The sequence below is a fragment of the Carex rostrata genome, chromosome 27, assembly GCF_964058835.1.
Source record: "Carex rostrata chromosome 27, lpCarRost1.2, whole genome shotgun sequence".
Lineage (NCBI taxonomy): Eukaryota > Viridiplantae > Streptophyta > Magnoliopsida > Poales > Cyperaceae > Carex > Carex rostrata.
In genome coordinates this window covers 7,501,717-7,516,141 of record NC_135944.1, presented here as the reverse complement: position 1 = coordinate 7,516,141, position 14,425 = coordinate 7,501,717, and the positions used below count along the sequence as shown (strand labels likewise).

The 14,425-nt window shown below is 34.2% G+C and overlaps 1 long non-coding RNA gene and 1 pseudogene across 2 annotated transcripts in view; both read right to left on the bottom strand.

Annotated features, from left to right (window-relative positions):
* LOC144545284 (uncharacterized) overlaps nucleotides 1–14,197 on the bottom strand; it is a 56,610-nt gene extending 42,413 nt beyond the window's left edge. The window contains exon 1 of the long non-coding RNA XR_013508459.1: nucleotides 14,099–14,197. This is a non-coding gene — a long non-coding RNA (uncharacterized LOC144545284). The remainder of the gene's footprint in view (nucleotides 1–14,098) is intronic.
* Nucleotides 7,349–12,183, bottom strand: LOC144544780 (uncharacterized; annotated as a pseudogene). Its single transcript, XR_013508338.1, has 2 exons — nucleotides 8,905–12,183; nucleotides 7,349–8,858 (listed from the first exon to the last, which is right to left on the bottom strand). The product of XR_013508338.1 is annotated as an uncharacterized LOC144544780 (transcript).
* Nucleotides 14,198–14,425: the final 228 nt, after the last annotated feature.

Here is a 14,425-nt window from a genome sequence, read left to right as displayed (position 1 = left end):
ACCCTTTGTCGAATAAATAGGAGACTAGGATAAAAATAGCGAATTGTGACAATTATGATTTTGCCATCTATTTCGTCTCTACGTTAAGAATCAATCAAATACAAAAAAATCAATAAAGGTCCACTTTTTCATAAAAATTATTCAATTAAAAATAAAAATATAAGTTTAAATAACATTAAAACCTCTGGTTAGATGGTTTGTTAGTTACATTTCTTGTTTGATAAGAAGTCATTATCACATTATCATTATTTAATAATAGGTTTTTATTCCATATTCCATATATATATAAAGGATTTATTAAAGGTCGATTATAAAAATGATAGATTTTTTATATGTTTATTATTTTTTTTTATTTTTATAATCCCACACATTTTATTAGTTTATTAGATAGATCTTAATTTATCTAATATTAAGATAGATCTTATCTGATAATATAGTAATTCCTCTCAATTGGAAAAAATTCTCTTAAATAAAGTAAAATAAAGTAAGAATATTTATGGAATAAAAAAATGAATTCGAATTCGATAGAATTCTATTTGATTCGATCGAAATATTTCAAAAATATTTCAAAAAAATTAGAAAAATATATGGAAATATATTTCTTATATGAAATGTTATCACATGTTTTGATTTCTGACTAATTAATCAAGAGTCATCTTTGATTTGAAAAAAGAAAAAAAGAATATAAAATACAAAAAGATGAGTACTTATTGGATTGGAAAAGGGCTTATTGGATTCAATTGTACCGCGTAATCTTTTCAAAGGTGTTCTTAGTAAATTATTCGCGTTCCATGGTATCTTTCATTTAAATAGAGGAGGTTTATGAAAAAAGAATTACTATAGTTCGTTTCTATTCGATTTATGGAATCATTTTGTTCTATTTTTTATTATGAATCCACTGATTTCTGCCGCTTCTGTTATTGCTGCTGGATTGGCTGTGGGGCTTGCTTCTATTGGGTCTGGGATTGGTCAAGGCACTGCTATGGATATTGTTCTCATGATTGGAGCTATTTTTTTCATAGGTTTAATAGCTTTTTTTTCTTTTTATTCATATAAAGAAAAAAATCCTTGCTTATGATGAAGATGCTAATCAAAATTCAAAAAAATCAATAAAATCAACAGAATCTAACGAATCACAAGAATTAGAAGAATCAACAGAATCTAACGAATCACAAGAATTAGAAGAATCAACAGAATCTAAGGAATCAGAGAAATCAACAGAATCTAAGCAATCTAAGGAAAATATACATTACATCCGTCCTTATCCAATTAATGGATTTGATATTAATCTCAAATCCATTAATGGATTTTCCAAATCCTCGTGGGTATGGAACTTGGTTGTCGCCAAAATCGTTTGCGAGTTCATTGAAATTATTTATGGTACCCGAGAAAGAATTATCTACGCAAGGATTTATTATTTCTATGATGGAAGGCCACTGCCAGCTCGACGGATCGTATCGTGTAAAGTAAGTAATCACTTACGCGATATGACTATACGAAGTAGCCATATCATGTTACTGGAGTTCAACGAGATTAATAAATCTTATAAAATCTTTAGAATTTTTCATGCGAATGATTCAATTTAATCATATCATAAAAACTTAAATGTTCAGCTTCGTTCCTGGCCTTCGTGGTCGTTTCATGTTATCGTCGCTTAAGGAAGGTCAGGCTAATATATTAGGTACTACCATACGAAGAGTTCTACTTGCAGAAATAAAAGGAACGCGTATAACATATGCTACATTTCAATTGAAAGAAAAATAACAAAAATCTTTTCATCAATATAGTACTATACCTGAATCTATTTCATCACTCGGATCACTCAGGTTTTATTTCATTTTCTTTTTTGGACATGACTACCCAATCAATAATACCATAATCTTGAGCTTCTGTTGCCGACATAAAATAGTCTCTTTCTAGATCCTTCTGTATAACATCTACAGGTTTACCTGTGTTTTGTGCATAAATATCCGCAATTGTGTTACGAAGTTCAAGCATATCTTCTGTTTCCTTTATTAAGGAATCTATATTTTTTTTTGTGCTAGTCGGGGCACTTCTAGGTTCGTGAATCATAATCCTAGCGTTTGGGTATGCTATCCGTCTAGTAATTGTTCCTCCGGCCAGGATCAAAGATGCTCCTGATGCAGCTAATCCCATAGCTATTGTAGACACTTCAGGTAACATAACTTTTAGAACATCATAAATAGCTATTGATTGGTGTGTGTCTCCACCAAGAGAGTTTATATATATATATATATATCAGTATCATTATAACCCTCACTTTCCGAATTCAGCAGTAACAAGAGACCGATGAACTGATTGGCGAAAGATGTCGTAATTTCTTTGCATAGAAAGAGTGTTCTTTCTATGTAAAGTCGTTTGCATATATCAATCCAAATGGGTTCTTTAACTACACCATCACGATCTAAAACAAAATCATCACGTATAAAATCACTATCCTCAAAATGGATATAGGGGATTTTGGGTAGCGCCATATCAAAATTATTTTTTATTTTCTTTAAAACTAAAAAACTAATTAGCGTAACCTTTATAGGTCCTAAAAAAATTCTACGAGGTTTTCAAAGATCTCATTAAATTCCTCTCTATCTACTTCGGAAAAATGAAACAGGACTTTACATAGAAAGAATTCATTATGAAAAAATTTTGCCCATTTGATTTTCAAAATATCTATCCCAAATTATGGGATAGAGGGATTTGAGCAAATAAAAGCGCTAATGCCACTTTCTCTCTTTTATTTTTTTTCTTGTTTGAATTGGATTTTTTTTATCTCGATGTTAAGAATATACTGACAAAGTTGATAATGAAAAATGTAGCCAACAGAATTCTTGCTATTGTATTAATAGGCTTAAAAATTTATTCCTCTCTATGCAGATGGGTAAAATATCTTCGACTTTATGGAATTTTCAATTCCATGAAAACTTCTTTTTAGTGTCACTTCTGACATCACCTACAATAGGTGGCCAGTTTTGGAATGCTTGGCGATATAATTTTTGGTGAACCAGATGCAACCATTGCATTTGCAGGTAAAAGAGTGATTGAAGAAGTAATGAAGATCGAAGTACCCGAGGGTGTACAGGAAGCTGAATACTTGGGCTCATTGGATTCCAATTGTACCGCGTAATCTTTTCAAAGGTGTTCTTAGTGAATTATTCGCGTTCCACGGTATCTTTCATTTAAATAGAGGTGGTTTATGAAAAAAGAATTACTATGTTCTTTTCTATTCGATTTATGGAATCATTTTGTTCTATTTTTTATTTTACTCATTTTGGTTTGAACCACGATCAACACAACATAGGTCATTGAAAGGATCTAGCACAACTCACCAAAGCACAAAAGCCAGGATCTTTCAGAAAGTTGATTCCTTTTCAAGAGTGCAGAACCGCATGGATAAGCTTACACTAACCCGTCAATTTTGGATCCAATTGGGGATTTTCCTTGGGAGGTATCGGGAAGAGATTGAAATGGAATAATATAGATTCATAGGTTCTCTATTGATTCTATCCCTATGGGATAGAATCAATAGAGAAATCGAAATGAAATCAAGAATCCTGGAAAAAAGGAAATAAAAAAAGAAGTAGAAGATAGAAATGATTCAAAATGAATAAATTGAAACTCATAATGGATCCTTCTTTCTGGATGAGGGGCAAAGGGATTTCTATCGGGGTTCTTCTTCTTATTAGAAGATCATGATTTGATCCGCATATGTTTGGTAAAAGAGAAATATTCTCCTTTGATCATAAATGAAAAGTCTTCAATTGGAACATGAAAAGGTGACTGAATTGGTCTTAGTCACTCTTCGAAACGGAGTGGAAGAAGGGAAGAAATTCTCGAACGAAGAAATTACTTCGAAAGAATTGAACGAGGAGCTGTATGAGGTCAAAACCTCATGTACGGTTCTGTAGAGTGACAGTAAGGGTGACTTATCTGTCAACTTTTCCACTATCAACCCCAAAAAACCAAACTCTGCCTTACGTAAAGTTGCCAGAGTACGATTAACCTCTGGATTTGAAATCACTACTTATATACCAGGTATTCGCCATTCTTTACAAGAACATTCTGTAGTATTAGTAAGAGGAGGAAGGGTCAAGGATTTACCCGGTGTTAAATATCACATTGTTCGAGGAGCCCTAGATGCTGCCGGAGTAAAGGATCGTCAACAAGGGCATTCTAGTGCGTTGTAGATTCTTATCCAAGACTTGTATCATTTGATGATGCCATGTGAATCGCTAGAAACATGTGAAGTGTATGGCTAACCCAATAACGAAAGTTTCGTAAAGAGCAGGCTACCATGAGACAAAAGATCTTCTTTCTAAAGAGATTCGATTCGTAACTATTATATGTCTAGGGTCCAATATGGAAATCATTTTAGAGGTTTTCCCTTACTTTGTCTGTGTCAGCAAACAATTCGAAATACCTCGGCTTTTTCAGAACAGGTCCGAGTCAAATAGCAATGATTCAAAGCACTTCTTTTTACATTAAACTATGTATTTCGGAAACCTAAGGACTCGATCGTATGGATATGTAAAATACAGGATTTCCAATCCTAACAGGAAAAGGAGGGAAACGGATACTCAATCTCAAGTGAGTAAACAGAATTTCATACCCTATCTAAATATCCAAATTTTTATTAATTTCCTCTCAATACAATAATGAAGGAATGGAAGAAAAGGATTCTGAATTAAAGTATACCATTATTTCATATTCTACCTTTTAAGTAGGAAAAAATAGGAGATTTTTTGTTATTTTGGTTTGGTTCGTTAAAAGATTCTGACTGACATATCATAGGACAGCTCAGGATTTCAATATTCTAAATAAGCATGAAATCGATCGAGTTTATGGATTTACCTAGGTTTTTTTGTGGCTTAATCGAAAAAAGAGCTTATATCTTCGAAACCCGTTGTAAATAAAGAGGTGTTGAAGGAGAAATCGTCCATAGATAATTGAACTGTCATATGCCTTAAAATTAACATGAGATGTTCGAAAATGGTTAAAGTAATTGAACAGGAGAATCACTATGACTATAGCCCTTGGTAGATTTACCAAAGATCAAAATGATTTATTTGATATTATGGATGATTGGTTATGAAGGGACCGTTTTGTTTTTGTAGGATGGTCTGGTCTATTGCTCTTTCCTTGTGCTTATTTTGCTTTAGGGGGTTGGTTTACAGGTACAACTTTTGTAACTTCATGGTATACTCATGGATTAGCTAGTTCTTATTTGGAAGGTTGCAATTTTTTAACTGCTGCAGTTTCTACTCCTGCAAACAGTCTAGCACATTCTTTGTTGCTATTATGGGGCCCTGAAGCACAAGGAGATTTTACCCGCTGGTGTCAATTAGGAGGTCTGTGGACTTTTGTTGCCCTCCACGGTGCTTTCGCACTAATAGGTTTCATGTTACGTCAATTCGAAATTGCTCGATCTGTTCAATTGCGACCTTATAATGCAATTGCATTCTCTGGTCCAATCGCTGTTTTTGTTTCCGTATTCCTAATTTATCCACTGGGTCAATCTGGTTGGTTCTTTGCACCGAGTTTTGGCGTAACAGCTATATTTCGATTCATCCTCTTCTTCCAAGGATTTCATAATTGGACATTGAACCCATTTCATATGATGGGAGTTGCCGGAGTATTAGGTGCGGCTCTGCTATGCGCTATTCACGGTGCTACTGTGGAAAATACTCTATTTGAAGATGGTGATGGTGCAAATACATTCCGTGCTTTTAACCCAACTCAAGCCGAAGAGACTTATTCGATGGTCACTGCTAATCGATTTTGGTCCCAAATCTTTGGGGTTGCTTTTTCCAATAAACGTTGGTTACATTTCTTTATGCTATTTGTACCAGTAACCGGTTTATGGATGAGTGCTGTTGGGGTAGTGGGTCTTGCTCTGAACCTACGTGCTTATGACTTTGTTTCCCAAGAAATCCGTGCAGCGGAAGATCCTGAATTTGAGACTTTCTACACAAAAAATATTCTTTTAAACGAAGGTATTCGTGCTTGGATGGCGGCTCAGGATCAGCCTCATGAAAACCTTATATTCCCTGAGGAGGTTTTACCACGTGGAAACGCTCTTTAATGGAACTTTAGCTTTAGCTGGCCGTGACCAAGAAAGCACCGGTTTTGCTTGGTGGGCCGGGAATGCTCGACTTATTAATTTGTCCGGTAAACTACTTGGAGCTCACGTAGCTCATGCCGGATTAATCGTATTCTGGGCTGGAGCAATGAATTTATTTGAAGTGGCACATTTTGTGCCAGAGAAACCTATGTATGAACAAGGATTAATTTTACTTCCACACCTAGCTACTTTAGGTTGGGGGGTAGGTCCTGGAGGAGAAGTTATAGATACCTTTCTGTACTTTGTATCTGGAGTACTTCACTTAATTTCCTCTGCAGTCTTAGGTTTTGGCGGTATTTATCACGCTCTTCTTGGACCTGAAACTCTTGAAGAATATCGGACGTGAAGGTTTCCTCTCATCCGGCTCAAGTAGTTGCACTAACTAAATAAAGAAAAAAAGAGTTCTTTCTTATTTTTAGACTTTTTCTAAAAAAACTGAAAAAGAACTACTCTTTACTCAAGTTCCCAGTAAAAACCAATCTCTCATTGATTCATTCTTTCTTTACTTGAATTTGATGAATGAAATGAGAATGTCAAATTATTGAGTAGTCTACTTCCCTGATGAATTCTCTTAAAGACTTTTGATAAAGATTTCTGATTTTTGAATTCATACGGGATTTATTTGTCTATATCTCATTCCCTTTAATCTTTTAGGTCCCTACTCACCTCGATGGTTATGCCTTAATATCCCTTGAAGCATATATGCGATAGATAAACTCCTGTAACCATACTATATTTGCTTGCTTAAGCAAAATCTTTCTTTGAAAGAAATGGAATAATAAAACCCCATTTCAAAAGATTTTCACAAGGTATGACTAGCTATTCTTGTTTATCTATTACAGAATGGACCATGGATTAATTCCCCTTTAAATTGGAAGTATAGAATATACTCAAAATCCTAAGTTTCATGTTATTTCTTCCAAAACACATGTCAGAGCCAGGGCATCCCAATTGGATCGAATGGGATGACAGTTTCTCAATTCAAACCTGTTAAATGAGAATTTTGATCAAATCACACACCGCAATATACTAGGCTTTTTAATTCCTTAAGGGATTTATCTAAAAGATTTGCGATATAACTAGGAAGACGTTTTAAATACCACACATGAGTCACTGGACATGCAAGTTTGATATACCCCATTTGATATCTTCGTATTCGAGAGTTACCAAATTCTACTCCACATTCTTCACAAAATTCTTTTTCAGCCCCAATCTCCTTATATTTTCCACACGCACAAAATCCACTTTTTATGGGTCCAAAGATTCTTTCGCAAAATAATCCATTTTTTTCTGGTTTCTTGCTTTTATAATGAAAAGTCTGAAGGTTGGTTACCTCTCCAAGTATGATTTCCCCATTAGGTAGGATTTTGGTCGCCCAAGCCTTTATTTGTTGAGGAGAAACTGGTCCAATTTGAAGTTTTTGATGTTTATACTGGTTAATCATAAAATAAGATTGAAATAATGATTAATTCAGATCACACTTCCTTCCTATGAATCTGGAAGTTCTTTTTAGATAAAAAGAAATAATTCAATTCTAGAGCCAAAGAGCGTAGTTCTCGAACGAGTACTCGAAAAGTTTCTGGAACATCATCCTGAGGATTAGGTGTTCTTCCTCCATAAGCATAGTATTTAATATTTCCTTACGAGTTCTAATATGATCAGATTTATAAGTAAGCATCTCTTGTAAAATAAGAGCAACACCAAATCCTTCTAGAGCCCAAACTTCCATTTCTCCTACGCGTTGTCCCCCTTGGTTGGCCCTTCCTCTAACGGGTTGTTGTGTAACAAGTGTGTAAGGCCCGGTAGAACGTCCATGGATTTTATCATCTACTTGATGAATTAATTTTAGGATATAGGACTTTCCTATTAGAACAGGTTGTTCAAAAGGATCTCCTGTTCTTCCATCAAATATTATGTTTTTTCCAGGATATTCGGGCTCAAAAACCCATGGATTTTTTGTTTGTTTACTGGCTTCATATAATTCAGAAAACACTAGTTTTCTTGAAGCTTCTTGCTCATATCTTTCATCAAAGGGTGCTATTCGATAATGTCTCTTTAGGAGATCCCCTGCTAATCCAAGTGAGCATTCAAATGTCTGGCCCACATTCATTCGTGAAGGTACTCCCAAGGGATTGAAGACCATATCAACAGGTGTTCCATCTTGCAAATAAGGCATATCTTGTCTAGGCAAAATCTTGGAAATGATACCTTTATTCCCATGTCTTCCAGCTACTTTATCACCTACTTTGATTTGACGTTTCTGTAAGACATATACAGAAACCATTTCTAAAATATCACTGGAACTGTCCTTCTCAATCCATTTTACATCAATAACAAGACCTCTTCCGCCTATAGGTAGTCTTAAAGAAGTTTCTTCTGTAGAAGATAATTCTGTGCCAAGCATAGCCCCTAAAAATCTGTCCTCTGGGAACGATTCATCCTCTGTTGGCGTTAATTTACCTACTAAAATATCACCGGTTTCTACCCAAGATCCCAGCATCACAATCCCATTCCTATCCAAATTACGGAGAAAATAAGTCTCGAGATGGGGTATTCCCTTAGTGATTCTCTCAGCGCCTTGATTTGTCATATAAGTTTTAATCTCATATTTCTGAATATTAAAAGAAGTCAAAATATCTTCACATATCAAGCGTTCGCTAATTAGTACCGCATCTTCAAAATTATAACCCTCCCACGGCATATAAGCTACTAATAGGTTTTTTCCCAGAAAAGGCAAAATATTTATAAAAATTTGGATATTTAGATACTTGTTTCATAGCTTTAATTTGAGCTGCAGATCCTACTCTGGAAACAGAAATACCCACATTAATGGCAGGTCGGATTCCAGCATTGAATAAATCAGCAGATAAAAATATTTGTCCATCTGTAATAGAAATTACATTAGTAGGAATATAGGCTGAAACATCTCCAGATTGAGTCTCAACTATTGGTAAAGCAGTCATACTTCCTTCACCTAAATGAGAACTTAATTTAGCAGCTCTTTCCAAGAGACGTGAGTGCAAGTAAAAAACATCTCCGGGATAAGCTTCACGACCAGGGGGCCTTCTTAATAGAAGAGACATTTGGCGATAAGCTTGTGCTTGTTTAGAGAGATCATCATAAATTATTAAAGTATGACGTTCACGATACATAAAATATTCAGCCAGAGCCGCTCCTGTATAAGGAGCGAGGTATTGTAATGTAGCAGGTGAATCCGCCATTTCAGCTACGACAATAGTGTATTCCATGGCCTCTGTATCTTGGAAAGTAGTAACTACTTGAGCCACAGAAGATGCCTTTTGACCGATAGCTACATAAATACATATTACATTTTGCCCTTTTTGATTGAGAATCGTATCTGTGGCTACTGCGGTTTTACCAGTCTGTCTGTCTCCAATAATTAATTCTCGCTGACCCCGTCCTATAGGGGATCATTGCATCAATATCAATAAGCCCTGTTTGAAGGGGCTCATATACAGAACGCCTCGAGATAATACCAGGCGCAGGGGATTCAATTAATCGGGATTCAGAAGATGCAATTGGGCCTCTTCCATCAATAGGTTGAGCCAAAGCATTTATAACACGACCTAAATAAGATTCACTAACAGGTATCTGAGCAATTCTTCCTGTTGCTTTTACAGAACTTTTCTCTTTTATCATCAAACCATCACCCATTAATACAACGCCAACATTTTTTGATTCCAAATTCAGAGCAATACCTATTGTACCCTCTTCAAATTCTACTAATTCACCTGCCATGACTTCATTAAGACCAAAAATACGAGCAATACCATCACCTACTTGAAGCACATTACCGGTATTTATAATCTTGACTTCTCTATTATATTGTTCAATACGTTCACGGATAATACTACTAATTTCGTCGGCTCGAAGAGTTCCCATAAGTCTTTATTTATTCTTTTTAGAAAGCAAAGAAAAAAAGGTAGTGCCTAACTAAGTTTGAAACTAAAGTGAAAGTTGAAGGATTAATCAGTTATATTATTTCTGCCATTCTATGGTACCGAGAATGGCAATATTAGCACAGATCGTACGAGAATGTAATTCACTATTTAAAGAACTTTTTAGAGTTCCCAGAGCTCTTTGGAAGGCTTGTTGCAGAATTCGTTGTCGGACTTGATTTATTGCTCTTTCTTGTTCAAAACAAAGGGTTTCTTTCTTATTATTTTCTAATCGTTCCAAATCATTATAACCTTTTTTAACAATATTTTTTTTTGTCGTTCTAGATCAGAGTATTCATTCATCCGATACTCATTCGCTTCCAGTTCCACTTTTCGGAAACGAACTCAAGCTTTTTCGAGCTGCTCAATGGCTGCTTTACGTAATTCTTCTGAATTACGAAGAGTGTTTAAAATCCTCTGTTTTCGATTATCTAATAAATCATTTAATGAAAGTAGATTATCTTACTATGAAATTCAAAACTTTCATGATCTCTTCCCAAACCAAACATGAATCTTTCGATTCATTTGGCTCTCCCGCTCAATTATTTATGATATGAATATTCCAATATTCTTTTTTGAATCTAATGAGCCTATCCTCTCTTTTCTGTTTATATTCAAACATATAATATAACTTCTAAAAGACCATAATATAAGAATATATATTAGTGAAAAGGACTCTTCTGACCAGAAAAAAATCTATAAATAATTGTCAGCAAAATTGTTTCTTTCTTTATTCAAAATTGCTTGTTCTTTATTTTTTTGAATTCAAAAATATTTCATTAAATAAATAAATAAAACAAATTGAAAATTCAAATTTCTCTTTTTTTTTCAAATCCAAAAAATTTCTATTTTTTTATTACAGTAGGTCCTCATTTCGGCATTGGATAAAAAACAAGGTGTTGACCTCCTAATAAATGGTTCAAATTTTTTTATCGATATGAGTGTTCTATATCAAAAAAATTCTCAACTATACATTTTTAAACCATTTTGATACTAACGTAGTCGTAGAAAGAGTACCATTTTGCCTGTACTTCAAGCAGTTTAGCTTTAACCATGTTAAAGATCTCAAATTATTTTGATTGGTTTTGATAGAGAATCAAAGTTATTTCACCAATAAATAATGAAATGCTATAGTTCTTACATATGATTTCTGAATTTATTCAGAAGTAATTCGTGGAGATCATACACCCTTTTTCAAAAATAAAAGGAAGTGAAGCCGGATGAATCCAACTTTTTCTCGAAATAAACAACTCGCACACACTCCCTTTCCAAAAAAAATTAATATACCAATCACTACAATTAGATTTATTAGATTTGTTGCTAAAATATCAGTATTAAACCCGAAAGTCCCGGCTAATGACCAGTGACCCAAGAAAACGAAAGAATCGGTTACATTTTTCATATGTTCTCCTCTTATAGATAGGGCTAACAAAGAAAAAGTTCTTTTTCTATCACTTCACTTATCCTTTCCTTTTTTGATCATTTTCTTTTTTTGGGAGAATGTCTTAATCTTATTTAAGATTAACTTAAACTCATTTGAATTATGAAGTATCTCTTATCCCTTGATATTTTTCCTAAATAAAGAAATAGCAAAAAAGTTTCTAATATACTAAGCTAAGTACAGATGAGTCGATCTGGGAATCCCTCATCCTTAAATTAGTCCTTTATTCCATAAAGGTTCAACAAATACAAATAACTTGATATAATAAAAGAAAATTTGTTGATATTTGATATAATTCGAAGAAAAAAAACAGTTGAAAGTTTCCAAAATACCAAAAAGAATAGATAATCTAAATCTAAGTGACTTTTTTTTTCCTATTGCTAAGATTAAACAAAAGGATTTGCAAATAAAAGCGCTAATGCCACAACCAGTCCATAAATTGTTAAAGCTTCCATAAAAGCTAGACTAAGCAATAAAGTACCTCGTATTTTACCCTCTGCTTCTGGTTGTCGCGCAATACCTTCTACAGCTTGACCTGCAGCAGTGCCTTGACCAATCCCAGGCCCAATAGAAGCAAGCCCCACAGCCAATCCAGCAGCAATAACAGAAGCGGCAGAAATCAGTGGATTCATAATAAATTCCTCGCAATAAAATAACATCTGATTTTGGCTAGCACAGTTTCGCATATAACATGTTTTTATATTTTCTCGGTATTCCATAATTTGGATATACTTCGGAAAAATGTATACATAGGGAAAGTCGTGTGCAATGAAAAATGCAAGCACGATTTGGGGAGGGGTTTTTCTTTTTCTAACAGAAAAAAATTATCTACTCCATCCGATTAGCTCCGGGTTCGAGTCCCGGGCAACCCAATAAAAGAATTTAAGAAGAAATGTTTCTTTTTTTATTCTTAACTTAATTTTACTTAAAATAATAAAAAATATTAGAATATTTCATATTAATAAAATATTCTAATATTTTATTAATATTTGGATATTAATATTTATATTTTAGCATTGGTTTACATTTGTGTTCTACTTTTAGTTAACAAGCCTTTTACCACTTAACTCATCTCTGATAAGTGTAGTTATTACTTATTTTTTAGCATTGGTTGCTATTAATGGTTGACATTAATATAAAAACATGTTATACTGGTAATTAACAAGCCTTATACCAGTTAACTAATCTCTATGAATTCTAGTTATATATATAGCTAGTTATATTACAGTTAATATGTGCGCTTGGGAGTCCTTACGAATAGAATAAACCAAGATTTGATCATGATTGCAATTTTAGAGAAACGTGAAAGCACAAGTTTATGGGGTCGCTTTTGTAACTGGATTACCAGCACTGAAAATCGCCTTTATATTGGATGGTTCGGTGTTTTAATGATTCCTACCTTATTGACCGCAACTTACGTATTTATTATTGCCTTTATTGCTGCTCCTCCAGTGGATATTGATGGTATTCGTGAGCCTGTTTTTGGTTCTTTACTTTATGGAAACAATATTATTTCTGGTGCTATTATTCCTACTTCCGCAGCTATCGGTTTACATTTTTATCCGATATGGGAAGCAGCATCTGTTGATGAATGGTTATACAATGGTGGTCCTTATGAGCTAATTGTTCTACACTTCTTACTTGGAGTAGCTTGCTATATGGGTCGTGAGTGGGAACTTAGTTTCCGTCTAGGTATGCGTCCTTGGATTGCTGTTGCGTATTCAGCTCCTGTTGCAGCTGCTACCGCTGTTTTCTTGATCTATCCTATTGGTCAAGGGAGTTTTTCTGATGGTATGCCTTTAGGAATTTCCGGTACTTTCAACTTTATGATTGTATTCCAGGCAGAGCATAACATCCTTATGCATCCATTTCACATGTTAGGTGTAGCTGGTGTATTTGGCGGTTCCCTATTTAGTGCTATGCATGGTTCTTTGGTAACCTCTAGTTTGATTAGGGAAACTACTGAGAACGAATCTGCTAATGAAGGTTACAGATTCGGTCAAGAAGAAGAAACTTATAATATCGTAGCTGCTCATGGTTATTTTGGCCGATTAATCTTCCAATATGCTAGTTTCAACAATTCTCGTTCTTTACATTTCTTCTTGGCTGCTTGGCCTGTAGTAGGTATCTGGTTTATTGCTTTGGGTATTAGTACTATGGATTTCAACCTAAATGGTTTCAATTTTAACCAGTCTGTAGTTGACAGTCAGGGTCGTGTTATTAATACTTGGGCTGATATCATCAATCGTGCTAATCTTGGTATGGAAGTAATGCATGAACGTAATGCTCACAACTTTCCTCTAGACCTAGCTGCTGTTGAAGTTCCTTTTATTGAAGGATAAACTAGAGAAGGCTATTAATATTTATAATTATTAATATAATTAATATTATTTAAATTTGAGAAATACTCAATATACCCAATATATTAGTCTAAAAAACTAATATATTGGGAATTTGTGACCTTTCATAGAATCTGTTATATAAATAGGTATATGTTTCTTTCCATTATGAATACCGATTGTATGGACAACCATTGAGGGTATAATAGTTGATGTCCGAGACCAAGTGACTATATTTCTCTCTCCTCCCCCTTTTTGATTTTCTCAAATGTTTCCGATAAATGCTTAGCTACAAATTTTTTCTTTACTACAATCCTTTTTTAGGTATAAAATCAAAAGGTTTCAAAAAATTCTACGAGGTTTTCAAGGATCTCATTAAATTCCCCTACAAATAGTCTCTTTCTAGATCCTTCTGTATAACATCTACAGATTTACCTGTGTTTTGTGCATAAATATCCGCAATTGTGTTACGAAGTTCAAGCATATCTTCTGTTTCCTTTATTAAGGAATCTATATTTTTTTTTGTGCTAGTCGGGGCACTTCTAGGTTC